The sequence below is a fragment of the Manacus vitellinus genome, unplaced genomic scaffold (assembly GCF_001715985.3).
Source record: "Manacus vitellinus isolate BGI_N305 unplaced genomic scaffold, ASM171598v3 scaffold_2_pilon, whole genome shotgun sequence".
Taxonomy (NCBI): Eukaryota; Metazoa; Chordata; class Aves; order Passeriformes; family Pipridae; genus Manacus; species Manacus vitellinus.
This window is the reverse complement of record NW_021940208.1, coordinates 44,259,371-44,273,576: the sequence shown is the minus strand read 5'-3', so window position 1 is coordinate 44,273,576 and position 14,206 is coordinate 44,259,371. Positions and strand designations below refer to the sequence as shown.

Here is a 14,206-nt window from a genome sequence, read left to right as displayed (position 1 = left end):
TTCCATGATCCTCCAGAATACTGAACTGCTGGACCAGCTCAAGGCTCTTGTGCTTCTTTAGCTAACTACTGCTAAATATTACAAACACACCAGCGGAAATCCCATTCCCTATAGATTCATAACAAATATGCCCATATTAACTTTTATATGGAGCAGTCCTAAACTCCAGTCCCTTACCGTGTCTTTCTCTAACATCAAACGTTCCCATGTATCCATCACGCTGACTCACTCCTTCATTAATAGGTTGGGAAATGTTTCCAGAAAGAAGTATGTTTTCAAATTTTGGGCACAATGAAATTCCAGAGGAGAAATTCAGTACTTTTATAACTTTAAAACTGAATAATCAAGCATGAAAAGACCTTATTCACCTTCCTTGTTATTGTGTGGTATTTAAAATCTTTTTTTCTATATACTATATCTAAATAATGTTTTCTAAAATAAGGAACAAACACATAATGAATGAAGAAATATGTGAGAATTTAAATTATATTAAAACAAAATTTAACAGTCCAATCCTAATTCTGTTCTCAAATATGTTGTTTCACTGACAGGTATCACAAGATTTCTAGCAAGCATCATTCTTTCTTTATAACAGGTAAAAAAGGATGATTATGATTGGAATGAAAAAGGTAAGAAATTAAAAAGTCAACTTAAATCCACATTGTCCTTGACTCTGCACTTTCAGCTCTTACACCACCTCTGTGTACCTAAACTTTTATTTTCCTACCACTAAACCTACAAGCCACAGTGCAGGAAGCTGAACACCTTCACTAGCACAACAAAAAGTTAAAACTCTAATGCAGATATGAATCACTGAACTTCTGCGAGTAAGAAATTTTATTTCTTAAGTGTTATACTATATCTTTTTTCCTTGTATAGCCTAATTTTTTGAAGGCTATTTATCCTCACAATTTATTTAAAAATACAAATTTCTATGTTCTTCAGTATGCACATTTTACAAAGTCATTTGTTCTGTCTGGTTCCATACATTTTATGGGGACAAAAACCACTAAACAAATAAATGATAATATAGATAACCAAGAGATAACCCACTGCTTCTATATTGTTCTTAAAAGAGCTCTCTCTACTCTTCCTTCAATGTACTCTTTCAGTTTACCAGTACTGCTGAGATACCTCAGGATCACTTTGGTTTCTAAATCCTTTTATTCTACCAGATGCTGGAAACAATTATTCTAAACCTGCTCCTCTAACTTCCAATTTCACAAAGCATCCTGAGAACCCTGGTACACAAAATTATATATTTATACATAAATATTTATTTTATAGCACAATTCTTAACAAATTTTCCTATTTCTTGGTTTCATATTTTTGAAGTTGGATATGCCTAGCTACCCTTAAATGCTTCTTAACCTCAGAAAATTTTAAGTATGATTATAAGAGCCCAACAAATCTGTTAGAATAAAAAACACAGCAGTAGCTTGAACTAGAATTAAATGAAAGAAAAAGGTAAATTAATCTAGATTAATTAAGCCATGTCTGCAGTAGGACTTTCTTCTGTTCTTCTTCACAAGCTGAAAACATAACTATGAAGAAGACAGAATCATGCAGTGTCTCAATGAAGATTTATGTACTCTTTTCATAACTTGCTTCTCTGCAGTGGAATGTCCAATATACAAATTTTCCAAAGATGAACTCAGACAGAAAAGCTAGCATATCAATATGGAATACATTTTCAAGGTCACAAATAGAATTAATTCATTAATTAATTAAGCCTAGAAAGTCTTAAAAGCAGAAAAACTTCGACAGTTTGAATGTTGATTTGCAGGTGGAACTTAAAGAATACGCTCATATCTGTTTGTTTTGGTTTTCTTTTATTAATGTCATCAACAAGAATTTAAATTTCCTAGCTGTTCTCTAAAGGTAGCCAAAAGGCTGATCATGGTCTTTACTTACTATAGTTTTGAGATACATTTATGATCCTAAATACTGGTCTGAGTTATCAAATATATCTTTTTTAGAGCATTACAAGCAATTATTCTGACTTTATGATATATGACATTGGTTTGTTAAAGGAAAAAGTGAGTTTTGTAAGTCGCTGGAGTAAGTTTGATCCAAATGGAATATGGACAATGCCTTTTCTTTGTTTATGAAATCTGTAAACATTCTCCACTTTCTTTCTTTTTCTGTGGGTTTTTTCATGTGCATATGTAAGGATGCTGGGGGAATCAATTAAACAAGCTCGGCAGTTGGCTAAATTGCTTCAAGTTTTACCAATGAGCCAAAGTAAAATTTTCAGCTGGCTGCCCCTTAGGGAAGAGGATGGCAGCACCCATAAAGCAAGAAAGACAACACAACAAAAATCCAACTAATGAAGTAATCCTTTAAAGTATGCAGAGTGCTCACTTGAAGCTGATAATTCATAACTTATGAAGATCCTGCTTTTTTTTTTTTGCTTTGCACTGCATGTAGAAGGGCAATGCACAGCAATCACAATGTATCAGTATAAAAAGGGGCTCCCGAATTTTTAACCTGTCAGCAACACAGTGGTGTCATTTGGAGAAGGAGGGTGTATTTTCACTAGTTAACTTCACTACTGAATTCTCAGAGTGTATACGGATAGGCTTCAGCTGCCAGGAAGAATTTCTGGGAGCAGTGTCTGCTGGATTCAGCAGTTCCTATAGCACCCTTAACACTGGAAAACAAACAGGCAAGGTTGGAGCTCCAAATATGCCCGGAAGAACCAGACACAGTTGGAATAACTGAGGTATGATGAAACAGCTTGAGTGGCCACTGTGCAGCAATGGACAGATATAGGTTCATGAGGAAAGATGAGGAGGGAAGAAGGAAGGTTGTTCTTCACGTCAAGAAAACTGTTGGAAGGTACGGAATGGACAAGCTGGTTGATGACATATGGTGACCCAGGACCAAAGCGTGGATAACACTGTGATATGAATTTGATACCATGCAAAGTCAGGAGAGGGAAGTAAATTGAGTCTTCTTTAAAGCAAGACCCTGGTCCTGACGAGAGACTTTAAACCTCTCAACAATAAAGAGAAGTAGAACACAGAGGGTTGCAAGCAAACCTGGAGATTTTTGGAAGGGACTAGAACAAATTCTTATCACAGAAGCTAGATGGGTCAACCAGATATGACACTCTTTGGATTGAAACTAACAGAGAAGGACCTAGTCATAAATAAGGTAATCAACAGCAGCTTTGGCCGAGTGCCTGTGAAATTATGTATATCAAATTCCGTCTATCCACAAACAGCAAGTCTAAGGCTTCTCTCCTCATTGGCTCACTGAGTGCTTGTGACAAGAAGTTATGTCCTACAAACTTCAAGAATTTCCCAGACCTGTTTGTCACAGCAGTATGATATTCCCAGATGATGTCTGGAAAGTTGAAATGTCCCATAAGGACAGTGCTACCAAACCATGAAATTTCTCCTAACTGCCAATAGAAGAACTCATCACTGCTTACATCCTGGCTCAGTGACCCACTACATCATCTCCTTTGTTTTCCATCCTCCTAATCATCACCCAGAGGCTCTCAACCACATCATCACTAACTCTATGGAGTGTATAATCAAACTTCTCCCTTACTTCTTGTGTGTCACCTTTACAACTCACACTACTTCAGACAATACTATAGTGGATGGTATTAAGTTCTTCAGTAAATTTACTACACAAAATAACTCTGAAAAGGTTGAAAAAAGAGAAAACTCCAAAACAGACATATTTTGCTTCTCTTACATCACTGTAGTCTTATGGTTTTATGACAAGTGATTTATTCAAGACATTATACAATTTTGTACAGTAGTCTCCCTAATACAACTGTTTAATCTTCAAACTTCAACACAGCTTTCATACAGATCAGAATACCAGTAGGAGACTTACAGCTATTCCAAATGAAAAATATAGCTGTGCTGGATTTGGGAAGGCTTTTGCTTTGCTTTATGAAGTATTTAAAAATTAGTAAAAAAACCACAGCTCACTTCCATCTATAGAAGATGACTTACCTTAGCCTCTAAATCTTAGCAGATAATAACTACATATAAATGTCCTCCCTCTGCTTGAAACTGAAAATGTAAGAGACAAAACTTGGCAAAGTGTTATTATCACACTGCCTGAAACACAAATAACATTGTGTCGCACACAGCATCATTTTAGACAATGGCATTGTTGTATAATAAACCATAATTTCATAATCAGAATTGTGTAGCTGAGTTGTCAAGAAAAGTGAAAATTAGAACTTATAAGTACTATTTCTTATTCTCCTACTGACTTGACACATGTCTCTTTCACAAGTAAACAGTAGTTTCATTTCCCAGAAGCAATGACCTCCTTTTTCCCCATGAAGTTCAGTAAAGATCTTCCACAAAACCTTTGAGCCATTTTTCCAATATGTATGACCTTCCACCCACCAGATTTTAGTTATTAATAAATAATACACACGGTAACCGCTCACAAGTAGTTCTACATGTACACAGGCATAGACATATATAATATTTGTTTAAATGAAACTAAGATTAGCTGTATTACCCAAGCTTTTCTTAGTATTTTAAACAAATGTTAGGCACTGCTTAGCTCTCAAATCCTTGCCTTTTGTACAGCAGGAGGTAATATGAAATTTTACCTAGCTTCAAGAAGACATTTAGACTTTTAGTAAAACTCTAAAATAATAATGAATATTTGTTCATGGTTTCAGCTGACTCTTCAATATTATTTTAGTCTCTGGATTTTATGGCAAATACTTTTTTAAGCAGTACCTATTTAACATGGGTCTCATTCCCAACCCTATGGGAATTTTGTTTTATACTTTTAAGACTGCTAATCACGCACATATAAAGTACATTTTATTGACCTACTTTTGTTCCAGCTCATTAAAGACAACTGCTTTCAATGGCCAGGAAAAGCAACATGCAAAGAACCCAAATGACTAAAAACTGAGTGATTGCTCAAAATCCACAGTAGTTTTGTAGCTGTTTCTTTATAAAACTACAGAACAAGCAACAGCTTACGGATAATATTTCAGAAGAGGGTATGAAACAGGTCGTTCCATTTCAGCACAAGCAATATTAAAAAAAAACCCACACTTTTTTTCTGTGTTTTCACACCTAAAAACCTTCCCATCTTCCACAGGAATTATTTTGTCAATAACCAATTTTGAAGTGCAGAGAGAAAACATTTTCTGCTCCGATAAGGCATATTGGCTCTTTTCAGTATCAAATTCTGATGGTTCCACACTGTGATCTACTTTGAGACAAGATCACAAGACAGCTAGATGCGAAATAACTTGTAATAAAAAAACTGTAATAAAAATATATTGACATAAACAGTTACAGTACAGGAAAGGTTTTTAAACTGAAAACAATCTAGATGGGTGTAGGAAAGACCGCTCAGGAAGAAAAATGTAACTCTTCTGAGATGTACGTTTACCTCTCTGGAACTGATTTCAAACTTTTATTCATGGTCTCAGCCATACAAATCTGTATTTTCAGCACCTTGAGATAAACAAATGCTGACAGGATGAGGACTTTAATTGCCAGGAAGAGAAAATGACATATGTGTAGTAAATTTCTCCCTCTCTACTTAGATTTCCAAGAGATGAAATCCGGACTCTGAAAAATCCCAAAACAGACCTAGGATTGTAATGACAAAGAATCTCTCAAAAGCCAGCACTAAAATGACATATGGTCTGGAAGCAATTGTCAAATCAGTGGTTTATTTCAAAATGGATTTTCAACCTGTATCAGACATAAATTCTTCTCATGCTCATCCTTAAATATTTGTTAACTCATTTTTGTTACAAGCACTGCTCCAGACACAGCACTAACTGCCATCACTGTGGTGGTTGCAAAGTACTTCAGCATTGCTCAGTAATGAGCAATGGTCAAGGTCAAGGCACCTCTCCATACACCCACACTCCAGCTCACCAAACAAAACATGTAATCATGTAACCCTGCATTCACTGCCTATCAAAAGACCTATTTTTAAGACTGCTTGAATTGCGGAGGAAGGGAACCCACAGCGCCTTGGCATTACAAAAGCATTATTTTGGTTCTCAAGAGGATTCAAGGGCAAACCCCGTCAAGTGAGGACAGTCCATCCCTTTGGCAGGATACCAGCCCTGAGCAATGTAGACATGAGCCAGTCTATTCCACCAAGCATGAGAACCAGGAGTTGGTCCTCTGTCCTCTATTGAGCAGTACGGCCACCACCTTTCAGGTCACCCCAGTAAGATCAAGTCCTAAGGCTACTGAGCACTGCTGACTTCCTAGAGAAGCTGAAAGATGGAAGATAGAGACAGGGAAGCTGCTACATAGTTGAGCCCATTTTTTTGTTGGTTTTAATCTCAAAATATTGTAAAATTTTTTTCACGGTGATAGTTTTGTGGATTCCCAAGGTGAAATGTTCACACATACACACAATTATGTTGTTGGCAAAAGTCCTTACAAAAACAGACATCAGTTACTGATATGACAGAGCAACTCACTTTCTGTCTCTGACTAAATCCTTTTCCAGAACTCTAAATGTCAGTTAAACAGAGTAATTAGAAGTGCCCCTGCCTGCACACACCAAACAAATTTTAATTTGACTTCAGATAGAACAAAAATCCAAATTACCTAAATGTAAATCATACTAGAAACCCAAATTAAAATTCAAATATGATCTTGGAATTGCAACAAAATAACCTGTTCTGGATTTCAGACTGACTTCCATTGTTATCATGGTTAGGCTTCGCGAACGAAGATTTGGGAAGGCTCTATCCGCATTTGCTACAGGCACGCTGGTGGCTTATGAGGCCAATACGTGACAGACATATCCGATTGCAAAAGGCACAGCAGAAAGACTCCTTAGATGGTGTATTCTGCAATACACGGTTCTTTCTGTGTTGCCTTTTTTCCTCGAGAGTGATCCTGCGTGTGTTCTCAAAGGAGACAGCTGCATTATAGATGGTGTGTCTCCAGGCCTCCCGATTGGAGGCCAGAGTAGACCAGTTATGGTGATCAATATGGCCAAGGCTGAGATGTTGTTTCAGGGAGCCCTTGTATCTTTTCTTCGGGGTTCCTCTCTTGCGGCAGCCAGTGGCAAGTTTACCATAAAGCAAGATCTTAGGGAGGCGGTGGTCCTTCATCCTTGAGACGTGCCCTGCCCAGCGCAGCTGTGTTCTCAGCAACATGGCCTCAATACTTGTGACAGCTGCTTGCTCTAGAACAGATGTATTGGTCACATAATCTGACCAGTGGATGTTTAGGATTGTACGGAGGCAGCGTTGATGGAAACGCTCTAGGAGACTCAGGTGGTGGCGGTAGATGACCCATGATTCAGATCTGTATAAGAGAGTAGACAACACTATGGCTCTGTAAACACTGATCTTGGTGCTTTTCTTCAAGTGTTTATTACGCCATACTCTTTTGTGGAGTTTTCCAAAAGCACTATATGCCTTTGCTAACCTGTTGTCTATCTCTCTGTCAATCTTACCATCTGAGGAGATGAGGCTACCTAGGTAATTAAACTGTTGGACTGATTTGAGCTCTGATTGGCCAATGGTGATGTGGGGATGATGGGGGACTTCCTGAGGTGCAGGTTGATGGAGGACCTCTGTCTTCTTTAAACTGACTTCCAGCCCAAAGAGCTCAGCAGCATCTGCAAAGCAGGATGTTAAACGCTGCAGAGCTGCTTCTGTGTGGGTAACATTTTACTGACTGTAGAGGTAGCCTTCCACTGTATACAAATCCATACACCAGCTAATATTCCTGCTCTTCTTTAGCTAGTGATCCTACTCCACCCAAAAGGTGTGGTTCAGCTTAGAACACTTAAACTAAAGTGTTCTTACACAAGTTAGGTCTAAGCTACCACTAAAATAAAGACGTAGAGGCAATGAAATAGAGGTATTTATGCAGCTTGTTCAGAAATCAACACCAATACTTGATGATAGCTGATTGGCTCCTAGATGCCACAGGCTGCACTGGCTGGGCATTGTGCTTGCCCACCGGGAGCATCTGAGATGCCAAAGGTATCCCACCCACCACCCACTGCCCCTCCAGGAAGATGTAAATCTCCCAGAGGTATTGTATCTGTTGGCCCCATGAGACATTCTGGAAACCCTAAGGAAATTCAAATGGTGCCAGATGCCTACATTTGAGCAACCAAATTAAACTTTATAAAGGCAACTTTGACACCTATTTTCATAAGCAGACACTTACAAAAAGTGTCTGTGCTGTATGTGTGCATGTGTGTGTCTTCTACACAAACACATTGCTAAGTGCCATCAGAAAAGGTTTTAAAATATTTTTACATCTTGCCTCAAAAGAAGGCTTAATACAAAAGATCAGTAGCAAAAGTGACATTTCTTTCCTCTTCATATTATGTTTTCAGCCTACAAAAACCTTTAATCACACCTAAACCTTCTAAAATACTCATTTTATCTCCATTTCTTTTGTCATTGTCACTTCAGGATAGATTTTAATGTTCACAGTTATTTGTTGCATGTATCTCTGAGACAAGTGCTACTCAGAGCAAGTTCTACAAGAGCTACTCTGACACTCGAACAGGGCTCCTTGAGGGCTGGTGTCTTCCAGGCTGCCCACAGCAATGCAACTCCTTCAAAGAGTGAAAGGCTGCTGACCATGCAGTTGTACTGCACCTCCTGCTGCCCACTGCTTGCAGGGGCAGCAGCAGAGAAAGGAATTCTTTTATTATTCTTATAATTCAGAAATGGCTTTTGCTTCAAACAGGAAACATAGAAAAGTCAAAAGAAAGAAATGAGAGTGAGTGGTGGTATAAAAATACAGGGGAAGGGAAATCAGAGGAGCACAGTAAAAGAAACATACACAAGGTACCGTACAGTTCTTTCCTCTCAAGGCAACGTTTCCTCCCTATCCTAGTACACAAGTAAATGTATAGTAGTCAAAATAAATGACCATGAAAGAGAAATTGTAATAGTTAGACTAGGATATGGAATATATACATATATTCATACACATATAAACAGATACCATATAATTCATACTGATATTATTCGCACAAATAGCACAAAAAAATTAAGCCACTGACAGGGCTTTAACTCAGATTTCACTTTCTAGACAGTTCCTGTCTAATTAGGCTTTCCAATTAAAGTGTTTATTTTCTTTTTAGCAAAGACAATTAAAAATCTTTAGCCAAGGACACCACAAGAAGATAACAATGCATGTTGTCAGAAGTACTGGTAACCTTATAAATATAGTATTTTGATTTTTAAACTGCACACTACAACTGTGTCAAGTTTAGAATTATCTGTCATGCTTTAAAATAGTCATTAAAAAGCTGTGTTTTGAAAGAATTCCTTTGAAATAAACCCAGTATGCCTCAACTTGCAGAGTTAATAAAAACTAGACAGATTATCTTAAAAAAAGAAAGAGGCTATTGATATTTTAAAGTGAGGGGGACATTAATTCAGCTTTGCATTCAGAAGTCATTTTCTGTCAAGAAAGTATTGATACACATTTACTACTTGACTGTCATCCAAACATGAACGTATCTTATAGATATGTATATCGCTGACCATGAAAATAACTCCTTTTTAATTTTGTGATTAGCATCACTGAAGGCAACAGAGGTTCTCATGAAGCTGGAAACAAACCTCAGATCTAAGGAGGTACATCTTATTACATACAAGCTTTGCAACGTCATTTGGTACGCTCTTCAAGAAAAAAGTTTTGTTGTTGATACAAATGCTAGATATACTCAAATTACTATTAAGACATTACTTTCCCACGAATTTAATTCCATTACAGCGACAGGCAGATATCCGGCAGAGAAAACGTGCAGCTCCACCGCTTGCAGTAGTGTAAGTCATTCTCCTTTCACACCAGAGTAACTCCACCAGCCCCAGACGCCGTTCGGTGGCTCTCCCCTGCCTTCAGGGTTCGCGCTGGCACCGCTGTACCTGTGCCTGCCTACGGGCGGCTGGAAGCAGGGTGAGCCCCCGCTGAAGTTCGCTCTCCTGCGCGATACGGCAAGGAAGTGGGTGGGCACAAGGGGGTTTTAAGCAGGTGTCAGGGTGCTCCAGTGCCCGCAGCCCGAGAAGAGCGTTTTCTCTCTTGAGTAAGGGCCAGGCATCCCCCGCATCCACCCCCGATGTCGCTACGGAACCCGCTCCCCCCGGCCGCGGGTGCTCCCCCGCGGGCATCACCTCCCACCGCCGCCGGCGGCACCAAATTCAAACCCGCCGTCCCCGCACCCGCGTGGGGCAGCCCCGGCCCCCACTGCTCCCAGTGCCTCCTGCCCCGCCAGCTCTCCCTTACCTGCCCGCGGGACTCCGGGACCGCCCAGGGGGCCGAGCCGCCGCAGCTGGAAAAACTTTCTGGACTGCATCGCAGGCTCGGCGGCGGCTCCGCACCCGCCGAGGCGGCGGCCAGGAGCAGAACGCCGAGGCTCAGGACGCCGAGGTTGACACGTTCCCCCCCATGGCCCGCCGGCAGCCGCCGCAGAGACCGCGGCCGAGGGCCCCCAAGTCTCCGAGCAGGGGAGGCTGCGCCCCGCCCGCCGGCCCCGCCGGGACCCGCCCCGCCCCGCCCCTCCCACCGCCCCCCGCACCATGGGGGCTCCGCCGCGGGGACAGCGCGGGGGGTCCAGCGCCGGTGCCGCGGTGCCTTCGCGTCGCCCCATCGGGGCTTGGAGGTGGGCACGGCCCGTTTGGGGACGGGAGAAGACCCTCACCTATACCCGGGGTGCCGAGGGTACGGGCTCCGGAGGAGGAATCCACAGGGAAAAGAAGTGATGTCATGGTATGTGAGCAGTAACTGCCAAAAAGCACGCAAAAAAGACAGACTTAATTTGTAGAGTTTGGGCGAACTACTTGCAACAGGCTTAACGCTGCCAGTAAAGTATACTGCTCAGATTGGCTTCAAATGCCAGACTTTTGCTTTTCTGACAGAAGTCTCCAAGCATTCAGCGCTCTTCATGGTATCTTCAAAATTTTCAGTTTCATCAGGCAAAAGTGACTAAGGACAAGTTTACAAAATCCTCTCATGTCTACAAGACAAAGTGTGATGGTATCTGCTAGAGCAGGCAAGGAAGATGGGAATCATCAAGTTATCTTTAAAACAGCTTCCTTGATGCCAGCATCAAGAATCCCCTCCACGCACAAATGTCACACCTTACCCATTGGAGCCAGAAATTCTTCTTAGTGTGTTTTGAAGCTGCTGGTGGTCATTCAGCACTGTAAAGCATTAGGCTTTCAATTTAAAATAAATCTTTGATCTGTGTCAGCAATTTCAACACAGGACTGCAAAACCAGTTCTAAGTGTGATTTATTCTATGCATTCATTTGAATACAGTTAACAAATTGACACATAAGTTAATAAAACTTGTACTAGAGATCAACCATTTCACTGCTGAGCAAAGCAATAAAAGAATGGCATTAACATTATCCAGTCTACTGAGTGACAGTTCATAAGAAGGGGAGAGGACTAATATTTCTCTTTTCTGAATCATCTGTACTCCAGGACTTGGCAACTTCCTTCTGTCAGCAAGTTCCAACACATATTACATGAACTGTCCTTTAACACAATTTGTTCTACTGCTCTTATACCTTGATGTCTGAAGAGTGAACACGGCTGACAGGTTACAACCTTCTTGATAAAGCAAACTACAGCAAAAGACATTTTAGGCCCCCCATGAGGAAAAAGGGGGAAAAAAGAAAACAGTGAGTCCTCCTGGAAAGAAAAAGATTTGGTTTAGATTAAAAAAAAAAAAAAAGAATAAAAATGCAATACCTTGAGTGGAAGCTGGTAGTAGGAAGTGAACCCCTTGACAGTCAGTAAAACACTTTTCCTTAAACAAAACACTTCTTTAAAATATTGAAAAATACACCAGAGAAAACAACCTGAATATGGGAGCCAGAGAACATGGGATCTTATTCAGCAACTTGAAGATGGCAGAGCAAATTGCGGGAATGATGAAATGCCATTCTCAACATCTAGTACAAGATAAACACGTGAAAATAAAGTATTAGGAGACATGAAAAAATTCCTGCAGGTTAATAAATTTTAAGATAAGTATTCCTACTTAATAATAAAAAAATAAATACAAGTTTCTCCTTTACCTCACAACTACACTGAAGTTTGCCTACAGCAGTAGATGATGTTGGGCAATCTCTAGAATCCCATGGCTTCAATTTGAACTAGTACTTCCTTGCATCTTCTGCTAGTATCAATTCAGAAAAACCTCTACCTTCCAGCTCTACAGGCTAATGGAAAAGGGAGGGGTTTTTGGTAAGAAATTGAATATACGTTTTAACTAGCTCTTTCCAGACAAGGAAGATTCTAGTTTAGTCCATAAGGTGAAGTGGGCTTTTGTTTGTTGGGGAATTTGGGGGTTGGGTTTTCAATTTTTTTTCTTTTTTTAATAAATTTAGCATAGCAAGTGTGAAGGAAACAATTAATTCTCATTTAATTTTCTTGCAGGTTCTAGGCTTCAAAGTTTCCTTGGTTTTAGTGTTAAAAAGGTATATTTTAACTAACAAGTTTAATGATGCAATATTGTGGAATAAATTTTTGCATGTTTTTAATCATATGCAGAAGAAAGAGACTTATTTTAACATGATTGTGTATCTGTATATATATAAAGTTTATGAGAGATCATTAACATTGACTACAGACTTATAACTTCTTGACCAAAGCTTTAACACATGCTCTTCGTGGCTCCTCATGGATATCTAGCTCGCAACTCAAGGAGACTAAAGAATACCCCTAACACAAATTCTCCCTTTGCCTCTTTTCCTTAATCATGAACAATACCACTGTATTACCTGAAATGCTGGCACAATGCCAGAGAAGGTTATACCTTCAATTTATCGCTCTAAATCACATCAAGCTAAAACGAACCTTTTTATTATTTTTGGTACACGGCACTAAGTTTCATGCTCATCTCCTTTGGACTGTCATCTTGTAGCTACTGAAAAGGCTTTATATGCCTGTGTCATCTTCCCTGTTCGCATCCCTTCACAGAGCTACTACAAAAATAACCCTTTCCAACCTGTCACTTTGACCACATGCACTTTTGTCACATTCTTTGTTGTGTCAAACACAAGTCACTTGGCTTTAATTGCATATCCTTTTACTGTTCCCATGTCAGGATGCAAAGGGGAGTTCCAGCTTCCAGAGGACCTGTCTCCACCTCCAACTTCTGAAACGATGAAATGCTTTCATGCTATATCCTGTTGTGTCTCATGTATCTGAAAGTAGTTCAAACGTTCATGAAGCTGCCTCATTTTTCCAAGTCACCCTTCAAATCTTTCTTTACTGCAAATCTTTTTACTATTATTTTGATATATATCACAGCAGTTAAGGAAGCTTTTTATTAAGAACACGGACTGTTGTGTTGACTAGTATGTTCACACCATGTCCCAGTGGCAAATTCTACCTATCTACTTCTGGTCTAATACATGTTCTCTGTAAGATCTTAGTTCCAATACTATCCTTTTGCTTCTCATACAGCTTTGAACAGAGTGGGGATCCTAGCACTCAAATTGAGTTTCTTGAAATTATAGTAACAGCATGGGGGGGGGGGCAGGGGGAAACAAGAACAAAACAGTTATTTTAGGTTGAGATAATTAAGCTAGTCAGCTAAAACTAAAAGCTACACAGCATTTGTGTTCACAACAGTCCCACGCTCTTACCAATGACCCTATAAACTTAGTGAGGCCAGTAAAACTTCACACACAACTCTAAGTTTAATTCATCTAATAGTCCATTAAATGTAGAGCTGAAATAGAGTTGATACTAGTCTTGCAAAAGTTTGACCTGATTTGGAGATAAATTCTCAAAAAATGTTGGTTAGGTTTCTTTAGTTCTTTTAAAAGAAGGAAAAAATTATGAATTTTAACTGAAAATCTTTTTGAAATCTTAATGAGAAAACAGTATTTTGTTTCATGCTTGCAGTGACCAGAGTTGCCAGCTGAGACCTCAGGGAGGGATAGATGAGAGAACACTGAGGAAATAGATGCAGAACACAGAGAAGTATTTTACAACCATAGAACAGTTTCAGTTGTTAGGGAGGGACCTTTAAGGTCATCTAGTTCAACTCTCCTACAATAAGCAGGGACATCTTCAACAATCACAGACAATCAGCACTGCCTCCTCCCGCCCCCAAGCGCGTAACAAATGCTATTCTACTATTAACTTATATTGCAATCTAAACTTCAGTTGACACCTCCCCCGTGCATTACGGCCCCAGCATCCCTTCCGTCCCAGCTCGCGGC

At 39.8% G+C, this 14,206-nt stretch overlaps 1 protein-coding gene across 1 annotated transcript in view; it reads right to left on the bottom strand.

Moving 5' to 3' along the window:
• Window positions 1–14,206, bottom strand: part of GPC5 (glypican 5) — a 627,762-nt gene that overhangs the window by 594,321 nt on the left and 19,235 nt on the right. The window lies entirely within an intron of this gene.